The sequence below is a fragment of the Grampus griseus genome (genome assembly GCF_964374135.1).
Source record: "Grampus griseus genome assembly, chromosome: 18".
Lineage (NCBI taxonomy): Eukaryota > Metazoa > Chordata > Mammalia > Artiodactyla > Delphinidae > Grampus > Grampus griseus.
The window spans coordinates 51,820,170-51,836,416 of NC_139012.1; the positions used below are offsets into that span (position 1 = coordinate 51,820,170).

The 16,247-nt window shown below is 34.0% G+C and overlaps 1 pseudogene across 1 annotated transcript; it reads left to right on the plus strand.

The window, feature by feature from the left end:
* Positions 1 to 420: 420 nt before the first annotated feature.
* LOC309835901 (ATP-dependent RNA helicase DDX3X-like) lies at positions 421 to 15,835 on the plus strand (annotated as a pseudogene). Its single transcript has 3 exons — positions 421 to 550; positions 1,525 to 1,630; positions 14,309 to 15,835. The product of its transcript is annotated as an ATP-dependent RNA helicase DDX3X-like (transcript).
* The last annotated feature ends 412 nt before the right edge of the window (positions 15,836 to 16,247 follow it).

Here is a 16,247-nt window from a genome sequence, read left to right on the forward strand (position 1 = left end):
CCAATACTTGTTTATCACTACTTATGAGAAATCTGAAACATATTTTCCCTCTAAGGGTCTGTACAAAGGAAAGCTTTAAAGCACAAGGAGACAAACATAAGGACATTAAAGAAATATGATATATTTTGTACTTATGCCTACAATGTACACTAACATCCCTACTCTTAGCCAGATTAGTATAAATCCTCATGTTGAAGGTCTGTGTATTTAAATCCTTATTTATTACTTTACATAATGTCAGCTTCAATGGAAAAAAAAACCCAAAAAAAACAAAACAAGGCATGCTAAAAGGAAAGAAAAAAACTTCTGAAAAAGTAAAGCAACTACCAGAATCAGACTCAGATATGACACATGTGGGAATTATCAGATGAGAGAATTAAAATTATTAAGGTTAGAACTCAAAAGGAAAAAGTAAACAACATGACAGATTATGTCAATAATGTAACAGATGAAAATGCTAAGAAAGTATCAATGGGAACATTAGAAATTAGAAATACAGTAACAGAACTGAAAAATGCTTTGCATAGGTTCATTAATAGACTCTACATAGGTGAGGAAAGAATCAGTGAGCTTGACGATAGATTAATAGAAATTTTCCAAACTGAAATACAAAGAGAAATATGAATTAAAAATTAAAATAAAATAAAAATAAGGAAAGAAAATGAACAGAACATCCAAGAACAGTAGGATAATCATAATAATTAAAAAGTAAAACTTACACACAATTGGAATATCAGAAAAGAAGAAAGAGAAAATGTAGAAGAAACATTTTAAGTAATATGACCAGTTAGTAAATTAGTAAATAAGTAATTACTAATTTAATGACAGGCACTAAGCCATAAATTGAAGAATCTGAGAGTACACCAAGAAAATTTAATAAAAAGAAAAAAATAACCTCACAAGTAGGCATACCATATTCAAACTGCAGGGGAAAAAGAGAGGAGATAATATTGAAGGAGGATAAAAAAAAAAGGACACTCATTTAGACAGAAATAAGAGTAAGAATTTCAGCAGGCTTCTCATCAAAAAACATGCCAAAAAAAAGAGTGTGCGTTGAAACGTTTGAAGAATTAAAAGGAAAAAAAAAAACCCCAACACCTAGAAATCTATATCCTGTGAAATTATCCTTCAAAGGTGAAGAAGAAATAAAGACTAAGAAAAAATGATGAAAGAAGTCATTTCTAGCATCTTTGCTCTGCAAGAAACATTAAAAGAAGTTCTTCAAGCAGGAAACAAATAAAAAGAAGATACAGGTCAGAAACTTGGAACTACATAAAGAAGAGAGTTGCCAAAGGTATAAATGAAAACAAAATAAAGTATTTGTTTCTTGTTCTTTGTTGATATGAAAGACAACTGCTTGTTTAAAGTAATTTTGTAATTATGTATCAGGAATATATAACCTATGGACAATTGATATACATGACAGCAATGTCACAAGGTATGGGAAGGAGGAATTGAGGATAAATTCTTAAAGGTAATTGAAGAGGTTGGCTCCTGGTTAAAAACCAATGTGTGTTTTTTCAGGCCTGACTGTAGGCAATTATAAAGGCTTTACCTGTCATGTCTTACAGGCCAAAGCTGCACTGCAGTCTCTGAAGAGAGTTGCGTCAAGGTCTGAGGCCCCTGGACAGTAAGCTCTTCACACATATGCAGCCACAGCCTCTGTGCCTTCATTCTGAGGTCTATTCATCTGAGGCCTTGGGCAGAAGTCCACTTCAGCCTCCTCTGGTGATGCCTCCTTAAGGGGGATAAAAGGGGATAAAATGGGGCAGGAAGCCATGAAGACACTTTTCCCCATTATGCCTCGGTACCCAGTACTTTTCCACTCCTATCCACTCTCTCCAGCCTTCCCTGAACTTAGGATCCTTAAAAGTGCCAGACCCTTCTCTTCAGGATATCAGCAGCCAGCAAACCCGCACATCTGCGCTGTTCCCTCTGTCCCTTGACTGGTGCGCTGTTCCACCGGGGAAAATGAAACGCAGAGTTGGGTTACTTCATTCTAGCCTCTTGCTTATTGCCACTGCGGTAAATGATTAAAGACTAAACTCTTTCATTTGTTGGCTTGTTGCTTGAGTTGGCTTCTCTGACATCCAGCAGCTCATTTCTCTCTAGCTCAACTCAGCCGAGCTACTGACAGAAACCGCACCACACAGAAAGTTATAGCGAAATTTGATGGTGCACATACATTATTTAAACACACATATTGTAAATTCTAGGACAACCATTAAAATAGTTTTAAGAAAAACAGAAGGATAAATAACACACAAAAAGAAAATATAAAAATAGAATCAAATAAAAAGTTGGAGGTTTGAAACCTATCTGTTATAAATTGATAGATTAAACAGGTAGAAAATCAGGAAGGACAGAGTTGACCTGAACAGATCTATCAATGAACTTGATCAAATTAACTTTACAGAATTCTCCATTCAGCAACAAAAGAAAACACATCTTCTCAAGCATACATGAAAGATTTTACAGAATTAGACCACATTCAGGCCATAAAACAGAACTGATCTGGGCAGGCTTGTAAGAAAGGTGGAATGCTACCTCTGTTAGCCCTCATGGGAAGTTCAAACCACAGAAACCCAGTGGTCACATAGGAAACCTTCCCTACAATATCAGACCCATGCTGCAGGAACCCAAGCCAGTCTTCCTTTCCTGCTTTTTCAAACCATTTTTGGACCTGCTTGGGAGTCAACCCTGCTCTCCCTAGAAAGTCTTATTATGTGATTAATAAACATGTCTATACCTTCTTGGTGCATATGTGTTTTCATCTATACTCTAACCCTATGTATGTTTGTGTGTGTTTGTGTGATTTACACACAATTAGGGTAAGTGTAGAACAATGACCTGTAATAGGTAATCAAAAATACAATTATAAGGAATTTAACATTCAGTTTGGTTTAAAATAAAATACAATTAAATATTTTTGATTTTATTAAACATAAAACAATTTCTTTCCAAAATAGAAAGAACTGTGATTTCCCTTTAGATACACTTAATTTAGCCAAGCTTGTAGATGGTTTAAGAATACACAATTCTTTCCAATTCATTGAATCTTTTCTAACTATTGACTTACTCATTCCACCTTGAGGCCATGTATTTTTCTATCCCCCTCTGTGTCCAATATATATAAGAAAATCTGTCTGTGGATCTGAAAATCAAAATCTTTCTCACCCAACACAGATTCCTTTGAAAACCTAATAGGAAAGCAATTGGAAAAAGAGACAGGGGTTCTTCTTTACTTTTCTCTCATCCTTCCTGTTTGATACCTTTCTCTCATGACTTGGATTTATTTTGGTCTTGGTTTGTGGTCACATGCTAATTTGCACAGCTCAATTCACCCAGATGGAAACTATAGCTACCTATGGGGATAACAGCACATTTTAGATATCACTTTTTTCAAGGTCTAATGGTTTATATATCCCCAGGACTAACTTTCTTAAACAGCAGGCAGTCAGTATCTTCCCTGATTGATAAGTAGTAAAAAGTGTTTTCTAAACTCTTTGTCTTAACATCTTGTACCCCTTATTGTATGTCCTAATAATTTCTAGTAATATCACTAGAGAACCAAAACTCACAAAAATCACCTTTTAGAAGAGAATATATTTGTGCAGAAATTTGTAGAATGTATGGCACTTATGTATTCTGCACATCTCAGTTTCTGTGTGTAGTCTAATATTCATCTATCTTGTTGACACAAGGTTAGCTACTTTGGGAACTAGTTTTTGATTAATAACTTAAGGAAAGATAAAAATTTCCTTTTACATGAACTGAATGTGTTTATGAGCGTATCTAAAATTGCATTCATTCCCTCTCCCCCATGTTTGCAAGTAAATGCAAAAGAAAAATCAGTTTGCAACAAAAATCATTTAAACTTTAATTTAGGAGGAAGGGATATCCATTTAGGGGAAAGTATATTTTAATTTATTATTAGAGACAAATTTTGCAAGAATATACTGAATAGTTCTGTCAGCATAAGCATGTCTATATCCTTTCAATGAACTAGAATTCATTTATGGTGTGGAAAGCTGTACAATTTCATTCTGCAGTCTCACTTACTTCAATGGAAGTACTTTAACACCTTTACTCTCATCAGCCCCCACCCCATGTTATAACATCCTCAACTAGATCAAAAGCAGAAATAGAAGCATCAGAGTTACCCAGGGTCATCTGATTTTGTATTGGGAAATCACACTTTGAAATGTCTTTTGTATTTTATCTTTATTGTTAGTTGCTACCTTAACAGAAACTAGTATAAATACAATTTAAGAAAATAGAAAATGTTATCTTCCTCATGTAGGTAGCTGAATGCATGTGCTGTCTTTTCCATTTTTACATCATGTTTCAGACAATTACACATTTTTTTCCCTCTGGGATCTTAGAAAAACATGATTTGTTGCCAAATGCATTAACTAGCAGGGGGTAGAACACAATGATATGATTCTTTGATGTTAGGCTCTCTTTATGTACTACCTCTAAGGCTTCATTTCTTACTCAGTAAGACCTTCGTATCCATAGGAACATCTGGAGTAGGTTTTTATATAAAGTGAAGCTTCACAAGAAATCTTAGCTGTTTTAAGTACTGGTCAATCATTTAATGATTAAAGAAACTTGATCAACTGTGAAACTATTTTCTCAAGATTTCATATTAAGAAAATAAAAAAAAAACCTGGACTAGATAATAGTTTTGCTGATACGCCCTATCCATGTTTTTTTCCTATACATGCTGCTTTGATCAGTTTATCTGCCACTGAGAATCTGCATTCATATGGTATAGTATTTTACACACTGCAATTAAATGATAATTTTATTCTTATGTCTTCCCCTATAGGTTGTACTATTACTAAAAGAAAAAATAAAAAGAGATAACATGGCATTCATTTTAAAATCTTTAGTGCTTATCACATGGTCACAGTTCTCAAATGTCATTCAGTAAACCTTTGGTGATCTGAATGAAAGTGCTATATTAATGCTATTTATAGAATGCGGGTATTGAAATGAAATAATTTAATTAAATGCCACATGTAATCAGAGTATATGAATCTGGAGTCTCACAAAAAAATTGTAATTTAAATCATGCCAATTCTGCTTCTCCCACTACTTAACATTTTGTTATTTTTATAACAACAATGCTACTCTAAAAAGCAATAACACATTCTCAAAGCCTCCATTCTAAGGGCCATCTTACAGGCAAAATCTCACCATAATTATTTTTTTATTCTTGTATCAGAAGCCAAAAAACACTCATTCTTTATTAAATTCTGTTCTATTGAGATATATGGTGTATTGACTTAGAGGTTATCGTGTTTACAGTTCAGACATATAGGGAACAACCAGTGAATGATATCTCAGGTAAAACCCTGTTCATAAATAAAATGCTTAGGTAAAAGTTTTCCCATAACTCAATTCTCAGCATCATATCCAGTAAAAATTTAAACTTAGGGATATAGAAGTTTACTTCAGTAGAGAGGGCATTGTTTATCTTTGAGCTGGGAGCTGAGAAAGTTGGTTATATTTGGGGCTAAACATTTGAGCTAAAGCAACTTTACTGGATACAGTGCAACATGGTGGGCAGGACACAGTTTCCTGCGGACAGTAGGAAGCAGGATTTTGGACATATAGTCACAGCTTAAGACTTACCTCTAAAACTTTCTGTTTTTAACATCAATATATGTCAATCTCTTCAGATGTTATAAAATGGAGATAATTACAAATGTATAAAATTAACTATAATTTTGGAATATGTATTTAAATCCATATCTACATATTTTACTAAAGTGAATTTATTTACAATTGATTTTCAATTGCTTTAAAATGAAAGCATAATAAATTTACTTTTACCTTTTTAACTTTTACAGCATTATATTCATTTTTAAATTTGTGAGCATGTTATTACCTATTTTGTGTTGATTATAGGATACAGAAAGAAATTCATATGCTTCAGAATTATTATTATTATTTTAAAGGACTTTTCAAAATCAATTTTAGATTCACAGCAAAATTGAGAGGAAAATGCAGAGATTTCACACATATCCCCTGTCTCCACAAATGTATAGTCCCCCCCATTACCAACCTCCCCCACCAGAGTGGTACATTTATTACAATTGACATACTTACCTTGACACACCATAATTACCCAAAGTCCATAGTTTACATTAGTGTTCACTCTTGATGTACATTCTATGGGTTTGGACCAATATATAGTGATATGTATTCATCATTCTAACCTCATATAGTGTATTTTCACTGCCTTAAATATGATCTGTGCTCAGCCTGTTCATCCCTTATCACTCCCTGCGCCCCACTCTTGACAAGCACCGATCTTTTTCTGGCTTCATAATTTTGCTTTTACAGAATGTCATATAGTAGTAGTCTTTTTAGATTGGCTTCTTTAGATCAGTAATACGTATTTAAGGTTCCTCCTTGACTTTTCGTGGTTTGATAGCTCATTCCTTTTTAGCACTGAATAATATTCCTTTGTATATATGTACCACGATTTATTTATACATTCACCACTGAAGGACATCTTGGTTGTTTCTAAGTTTTGGCAATTGTGAATAAAGCTGTTGTAAACATCCATATGCAGGTTTTATGTGGACATAAATTTTCACATCCTTTAGGTAAATACCAAAGGACACAATTGTTGAATCATATAATAAGGGCATGTTTATTTTTGTAAGAAACTGTCAAACTCTCTTCCAAAGTGACTATACCATTTTGCATTCCCATGAGCAATGAGTTCCTATTTCTCCACATCCTCCCCAGCATTTGTTGTTGTCAGTATTCCAGATTTTAGCCTTTTTAATGTGTTGTTTAATTTATATTTCCCTGATGACGTATGATGTGGAGCATTCTTTTCATATGCTTATTTGAAATCTCTATATCTTCTTAGGTGAGATGTCTGTTAAGGTCTTTGAGTCATTATCTTGATTGTTTATGATTTGTAAATTGCATGCCTACATATAGGTTTTCTTGGTATTTGTCATGCTTGATGTTCTCAGAGCTTTCTGAATCTATGCTTTAGTATTTGGCATTATATTACAGAAATTATTGGTCATTATTCTTTTAAATATCTAATCTTCCTCTCTTTTTCTGTCCTGACATTTCCATCATGTATATGTTATACGTTTTATTATTGTCCCACAGTACTTGAATATTCTGTTCTATTTTTTAAGTCTTTATTCTCTTTGCTTTCCAGTTTGGGGGGTTTCTATTGAGATACGCTGAGCTCAGAGATTCTTTCCTCAAGCATGACCAGTCTACTAGTAAGCTCATCAAAGGCCTTTCTCGTTTCTATTATACTGACTTTTATTTCTAATGTTTCTTTTTGGTTCATTCTTAGGATTTCCATCTCTCTGTTTACCTTGCCCATCTGTTCTTGTATGATGTCTATTTTATCCATGAGAGCCCTTAGCATATTAATCACAGTTGTCTTAAATTCTCCTTCTCATAATTCCAACATCCTTGCCATGTCTGGTTCTGACTTGCTCTGCCCCTTCAAGTTGTGTTTTTCACCTTTTGGTATACGATATAATTTTTCTTGATAGCCAGACAGGATGGACTGGATAAAGGAACTGCTGTAAATTGGCCTTCACTAATGTGGTGTTGAGGGCTCAGGGGAAACATTTTTAGTCCTGTGATTAAGTCTTAGTATTTTAGTGAGCCTATGCCTGCCTCTGGACTGTGATATTCACAAGTGTTTAAACTTTTTTCTACTCCCCTTAGGTGGGAGAAGTTGGCTACAGTGGTCTTGTTTTTTTTTTTTTTTTTCCTCCCCTTCTCCCAATCAGTTAGGATGTGATAACATGCCAGCAGGTTAGGCTCCACTGAACTAGTTTCTGCTGAGAGCAGGCTTTGCTAAGAACAGAGTGCTCTGGTGTATTTCAAAATGATTCGTTTTCCCCAGCCTCTGCTTTTTGTAGGAGGGGATTTTCCTCTGATATTTACAGTGGGGATCTGGTTGAGCTCCTGGAGGTAAATATCACATTGTGCTCCCCACACCAGGACTCATTCCCCATGGAGTTTTAACTCTCACAATTGTCCGCACTGAACCTCCAGCAATTTGGCAATTGCAGTTCTTGTTTTCCTACTTAGGCACTGGCTCCCATGGCAGTTTCTGCTCATGTCTCTGCTTTAGTTAAGTTGTTATTCTCTGTATTTTTTGTCCATCTGATCTCTTTTGGGAACAGTGATTTGCCTTCTGTCCTCACCTCTCTTGGGGATTCTAGAATAATTGAAGAAGATTTTTAAGTCTTTCAGCTTTTACTTGTGTTGGGACAAAGTGGTGGCTTCTACATTTCTTACATTCAGAACTGGAAACCTCACAATTATTATTTATTTAGTAAATGTTCATTGAAATTTTACTGTGTGCCAGAAATCTACTAGAAGGGGATTCAACACAAGTAAGACAGACAAAATTTATTTATTTTCTAGGTGTTTATGATTTACTAATGGACAATTACAAAGACTTTTAATATTAACTGATTCAATTTTAGAGCTAAAAAAGGAAGCACAAATCGTTAAAGATCTTGCTGTAGAAGAATACATTCTTTCTATATGGCTGAAATTCTGTTACTTATATAATCTAACTGATCTCATAATAATCTTGCCATAAAAAAATTATTGTAGTATACTAGATTAAGATACTGAAAAGAAAATCAAAGAAGTAGAACGACTTTCCTATAGGCAACCAAGCATAAGACAAATGAGAATTCAAATCACCAAACTTCTAGCTGTTTTAAGTATAAATAGAGGCTATGGTCTGAATGTTTATATGCCACAAAACTTCATCTGTTGAAGTCTTAACCCCCAAAGGTGATGGTATTAGACCCTTTGGGAGGTGCTTAAATCATGATTGTGGAACTCTGGTGAATGGAATTAGAGCCTTATAAAAGAGATGAAGAGATCCTGGGACATTTCCGCCATGTGAGGACACAAGAGAAGTCTCACTTGACATGCTGCCCCCCAGATCTCAGACTTCCAGCCTACATAATTGTGAGAAATAAGTATTTATTTTGTAGAAGCTACCTAGTCTGTTGTATTTTGTTATATCACCTAATGGACTTATACAGTATATAACCTACATAAACTTCAGTAAATTGTCTTAATAGTATGGTCTTTTTCAGGCTAGCGTATAATTCATGAATACTGAGAATCTAAAACTATTGTTTATCAATATTAAAGGAAAGTGAGTGCTTAACAGAAAGGTTAGAAAATAAATTTAATTCTTAATAAGTTTACAACTGGCATTCAGACTTTCTGGCTGACATCAGACAAGTTATTAATATGTTAAAATTGTGAATTCACTAACTGTATAATAAATTGGATATTAATACTGACTCCACTGTGTAGACAGTTTATGTGATTCAGCCAATACACTTCTGTTAAATGCTCAGAAGACAGAAAAATCACATAAAGGTAGTAGAAATAATTCTTAAATTTTATTTTCTCATCAAGAATAGGGATTTTTGTGGTGTATATGCTATAAGAATCTATTATAAAGACACTAAATGGTCACCAGAGCTCACATGTCAAAGATTTTTATTTTGAAGACAAATTTATTATCACATCACTACTGGTGAAAAAAGAAAGAAAGAGGAAGAAAGGAAGGAGAGAGGGAAGGAAGAAAGGAAGGAAGGAAGGAATTAAAGACCAAACAATGTGACAGCAGATTACCTCACTGTATAGAAATATAGAAATAAATGAAAAGATTAACAAGGCACCCAAGTTAAGGGAGGTGTCTATGATGTAACAGACTTATAGTCAGAAAGTCTGGAGCTAAACCCTCATCTAGGATTTATTGTGTTTTACTTTGACCACCACTCTTTATTTCTCTAAATTTCAAATTCCTCATTTTAAATGCTGGATGATTATGCAGTCCATAGAACTGCTGTACAGGTGAAAAAAAAGTGAGATGTTTGGAAAAGCCATTGACATATTGTGTAGCACCCAGTTGAGGCTCTATAAATACTTGATCCTTTCTTAATCAATCAAACAGTTAGTGACAGTCAAAGGAGATAGAACTTGAAAAAAATGAAAATAATAACAAGAACAAGGAGATATAGAATGAAGAGAAAACTTAAAACCCTACACTTTATTGTTTTTAACAACTAAACTCAATGAAACTAACTGAATATTATAGCTCAGAGTGGGAGTCAACTGATGGATGTGACTGTGCCCTGGGTAAGATATTTCCTGGAATCACTTATGTTGAAGAGTTCTTCAGCATAGATGAATGTTATATCTTAATAATGTTAATATAATAATCATCATAATAATCATCATAATAATACTCTAAGTAACTCTGCAAAGTCATTGTCTAGGAAATCAGATAGTTTCCTTTTATTTATCTGTGGGAAGGAAAAATTAAAGGGATTGAAAAATTATTATTAAAAAATTATGGATCTAGTGGCATAGCTTTCAATCCTGGGGCTGTGAAGAAAATATTTTTAACAGTTCGTCAATATGCAGATTTTTACAAGACTTCCTCACTGATCCACCTTCACCTCAGTGATATTATGGGGACAAGTTACATAATTATCCACTAGATTAGAAACACAAATATTTGTAGACATATATTGCCTCTGCTAATTTTTTTACAGGTAGTATGGAGAATAGCTTAGCTTGTTTGGGGAATATTTATAATTTAAATAATAAAAGCTTGAGGACCTATAAATAAATTTCATCTTTCTCAGTTTAGGAGAGCGAGCTAGTCAATTCAAGAGACCAAGGGAACACTAATCTCTCTCAAATAAATCCCAAACTATACAGCTTTGGGAATGCTTGCTACCCATTCAAATAACCATAAAGATGAATGTTTTGATATTTCACTTGGGGGCTTAGGGTTCAGAATGTAAACTTAAATTAAAATATATATTGAAGGTTATCTCATTTGAGCTTCTCTCCTAAAATTACATAAATGTAGTTTGTTAATCTACCAATTTCTTTAGTTACCAATTAGGGTACATTTTTCTTATTCAAATATTTTGATTATTTATTTTTAATCATGCTATATTGAAACATATATAAAATCAGAAAAAATTGTCTCTCTAGCATGTACCACCATATTTACTTCACTTTATTTTTTAAATTAATTGTTATTGAAGCATAGTTGGTTTACAATGTTGTGTTAGTTTCTGCTGTACAGCAAAGTGAATCAGTTATACATATACATATAGCCACTGTTTTTTTAGATTCTATTCCCATGTGGGTCATTACAGAGTTTTGAATAGAGCTCCCTGTGCTATACAGTAGTTTCTTATTAATTATCTGTTTTACATATAGTAGTTTGTATATGTCAATCCCAACCTCCCAGCTTATCTCTCCCCCCATTTTTCCTTTTGGTAACCATAAGTTTGGTTACCAAGGGGAAACCAAACTGTGTCCTACATCTATTTCTGTCTTGTAAATAGGTTAATTTGTACCATTTTTTAAGATTCCACATATAAGCAATATCATATGATATTTGTCTTTGTCTGTCTGACTTACTTCACTCAGTATGACAATCTCTAGGTCCATCCATGTACGCTGCAAATGGTATTATTTCATTCTTTTTTATGGCTGAGTAATATTCCATTGTATATATGTACCACATCTTCTTTATCTATTCTTCCATCGATGGACATTTAAGTAGATTGATGTCCTGGCTATTGTAAATAGTGCTGCAATGAATATTCGGGTGCATGTATCCTTTCAAATTATGGTTTTCTCCAGATATATGCCTAGGAGTGGGATTGCTGGATCATATGGTAGCTCTATTTTCAGTTTTTTAAGGAAACTCCATACTGTTCTCCATAGTGGCTGTATCAATTTATATTCCCACCAAAAGTGTAGGAAGGTTGCCTTTTCTCCACACCCTGTCTAGCATTTATTGCTTGTAGAGTTTTTGATGATGGCCATTCTGACCAGTGTGAGATGATATCACATTGTAGTTTTGATTTGCATATCTCTAATAATTAGTGATATTGAGCATCTTTTCATGTGCCTCTTGGCCATCTGTATGTCTTTGGATAAATGATGTTTTAGATCTTCCACCCATTTTTTGATTGGGTTGTTTGTTTATTTGATACTAAGCTGCATGAGCTATTTGTATATTTTGGAGATTAATCCCTTGTTGGTTACTTCATTTGCAAATATTTTGTACCATTTTGTGAGTTTTATTTCCATGGTTTCCGTTGCTATTGAAAAGTTTTTAAGTTTAATTAGGTCCCATTTCTTTCTTTATTTTATTTTCATTACTCTCAGAGGTGGATCAAAAAAAATCTTGCTGTGATTTATGTTAGAGAGTGTTCTGCCTATGTTTTCCTCTAAGAGTTTTATAGTACGCAGTCTTACATTTAGGTCTTTACTCCATTTTGAGTTTATTTTTGTGCCCACATGAAATTAGGACATTCTCTAACACCATACAGATTATAATTTTAAAACTAGGGAAAAAGAAAAGAAGGAAGAGAAAGAAAGCAGGAGGTTGGGTGAGAGGGAGAAAAAGAAGGAAGGACAGAAATAGCTTCATGTATAGAACTAAAACTTGATCTTCCTTGTCCCATCCAGTTCTACTTCCTCAGAGGAAATCTGTATGTTGAAATAGTGTATCTAATTCCCATACTTAAACATTCTTTACCATGAATGCTTAAATTCCTGTCAAACACAAAATTTCTCAGCATATGTCTTATCTTCTCCTGGAGCCTTTTGTTGTAATTATTTCTGGGAAATTTCTGAATACCTGGGAAAGAGAAGAAATTCATGTTGTTATTTATTGGGTTTTGGTAGAGGTAGAAAATTTCACATCAGGTGGAGTTTGGGAAAACTGTTTACTCAGAATAAAAAGAAGAAATCTGATAGTTATTTTTCCAGTTAATCCAGAAGGCATGATTGCTGTAAAGCAGAGAAATCTGCATTAAAGGAATAATAGTATCTATGTGAAACATCCATTTATTATGCTTTAGTGTTAATTTAAAAGGAAGTGTGGTATCTCGTACAGAATATTTCATTGACATAGGAATCAAGTATCTTGACTTATTCTCTCAAATCTGTCACTAGATAGCAAGCTTGACATCAGCAAGTCAGTTAACATCTTCATCCCCATTTCTTTATCTATAAGGTAATGAAGGGTTGGATATGTATTTTTATAAGTGTTTTACAGCTTGAAAATCATATTATTCTGAAAATTATATGGTATTATAATTTATCAATTCCAAAGGAACAAAAATCACAAAGAAGTATTGATTACACTTCATCTGTGCATAATCCAGGAAAGATCACTAATAAAATAATTTCTTTTGTATTGGACATTGGATTATCTGCATTGCATCTTGAGACCTGAAAAATTCTATTTATAGAATTAGGATTATGGAAATCTATTAACTTGTTACATTTAAACATTTTGTATTTTACTTACAGTATTTAAAATGGGAGGGTGAAGAGTTTGCATTGTACTTGTCAACATTTAACCTTGAATATGTCAAGAAGTATTAGCTAATAATTTGTTTGTTTGTATAATATACTCCTAAATCCACAGAGTTATAGTGATTCTAACTGCACATAATATTTGATATAAACTCATTTGTTGTCAAAAATGAAATTCAAAGCAATCTCTAAAATGATAGCTTTCACTTTGCACTATTACATTGTGGCATTGTGCTATTTGCAAACCATTAAGTGAATTCACAGTTATTTACTTAGTACCCAAAAACTTAACTCCTTTTCACAGAGAAAAGTATAGACCATTAAGTTACACTGTAACTCAGAAGAGAATAAACAAGGAAAAAACAAATTATAAAATCTCAATCAATCTTTCTGGCTGAAATATATACAATAACATTTAACCTGGTATGATAGTCTGATTAGAGAAGTATTAATTAAACACATCTGAAGAGGTGGTTTTTAAATAATTAAATAATTTAAAATTTATTTAGAAAACATATAAACCATTAAAATACATATTTATCAAATATTTTTCTTAGCCATACTTATAATCATTGAGTGATAATGTTGTAAAGCTTTTTTTTTGAATTGTAAATTGTTCAGAGACATTTCTTTCAAACATGGTTATATATCTGGAGATCTCAGTTTTTGGAACAAAATTCTACATGTGTTAGAGAACCACAGTTCTCCAGCGAGAGTCATTTACTGTTCATCAAACATACTCACTCAGCAGCAGAGGGAGATTCCAAGTTATCTGTATTCTTCACGGATGGATCCTGTGTTAGTAGAAAATGCCCTTGGGCTGGACCAGCAACATTAATTCTCCAGATAATCAGAGTCAAGGAAGGACAGCCGGCAAAGGGTGATATATTCCTTTCCATTCAAGGAACAAAGGAATTACTAAACAAGTCAATGATAAAGACAGTTCAGAGTGGAGTTCTAGTGACGATAAGGATACATGTAGTATTTTGAGTCTCATAATGATTCAAGAGGAAAGTCTAGTTTCTTCAGTGATGGTGGAAGTGACTAAAGGGAAGGTTTGATGATAATGAAGAGAGTGACTATAACAACACTGGCTACCATGGTGACAGGTGTGGCTTTGGAAAATTTGAACATGGTAGAAACTGTCATTGGTGTGACAAATAGAAATGTTTGGAAAACCATTTCCAAGTGACTGCTTGGAGCAGGAACTTTTTTCTGAAGATAACACTGAGATTAACTTTGAGAAATATGACATTTCAATTGAGGCAAAAGCCAATAGCTGGCTCCCACACATTGAAAGTGTTATTGATGTTAAGATGGGAGAAACTATTATGGGAAACATCAAGCTTACTTTTTATACTCACTTGGCTCCACTGCAACCTTGTGCTATTCTTTTTATGAAAGAGAAAGACACTTGATGTCTTGTACCCAAACAGCATCTGTAAAAATTCTTTTGCCGATCTTGAGTCATATTTATTCAGATGGCCAAGGAGAGACTTTGAGGGCCATGAAGAAAAACAGAAGGTAAGGGTAATATCCAATATCCAATTTCTTTGGTATTAGCATCAACAAGAGAGATTTGGCAGTACCAATCTATAAGGAAGCCAGAAAATTTTCATACTGGCCTGGAGATAGTCCTTACATCATTTATGGTGATGCTAGTATTGGATAGCAGATTCGATACTTAGAATGTGGATGGCACATGTTAGTTGCTACTCCCAGAGCCCTGGTAGACATGATGGAAAGAGAAAATATTAGAGTTCCACAAATACTTGGTGTTGGATAAAGTGGATCTTATATTGGTATGGGATTTGAACCTCAGATATACGGGATACTTGAACAAGATACTATGCTACCAAAGAGAGTTTATCATAACATGTTTAGTGCTGCTTTCCCTAAGGAAATACAGATACTTGCTCATGATTTCTTGGATGAATATATCTTTTTGGATGTAGGAATATTGGCTCTACCTCTGAGAACCTCACATCAAAAGAGTAAGACAAACAGTTATTTCTGCTTAACCTTTTAAGTGCAACAGGAAAGAATTCATTGACCTTAGTGTTTGTGGAGACCAAAAATGTGCGGATAGTCTGGAGGACTTTTTACACCATGAAGGATATGCTTGTACCAGTATCCATGGAGAATGATCTTGGAGAGATGATGAAGAAGTCTTCACCAGTTCCTCTCAGGAAAAAGCCCAATCCTAGTGGCTAGAGCAGGAGCAGCAAGAGGACTTCACATTTCAAATGGGAAAGAAGTTGTAAATTTTGACTTGCCAAATGGTATTGAAGAAAATGTACATTGCATTGACTGCACAGGATGTGTAGGAAACCTTGGCCTTGCCACCTTGTTCTTTAACAAGAGGAACATAAATATGACCAAGGGTTTGTTGGATCTTCTTGTGGAAGCTAAATAAGAAGTGCCATCTTAGTTTGAAAATAAGACATATCAACATCATTACAAGGGTAGCTGTAGTGGACATTCTAAGAGTAGTAGATTCTGTGGAGGATTTGTGCCAGATATTATTCACATAGTAGTGTTTTTAGCAATTCCAGCTTCAGTAGCAGCTGTACTGGCAGCAGCAGAGGTGATGGAAGCAGCTACAGAGAGTTTGGTGGATGTGGCTATGGAAGCTTTTATAACAGTGATGGATATAGAGGAAATTTTAACTACTGGGGGATTGACTAGTGGGGCAACTAGCCTACTTTGTAGTAGATCATCCTGCCAAACAAGCTAATATGGAAACCACATGTAATTTAGCCAGATTATACCTTTTATAGTCTCAAGAATTTGTAACAAATTACCAACTGTGATACTCCATTGATTCTTTTTTTCTTAAAGGG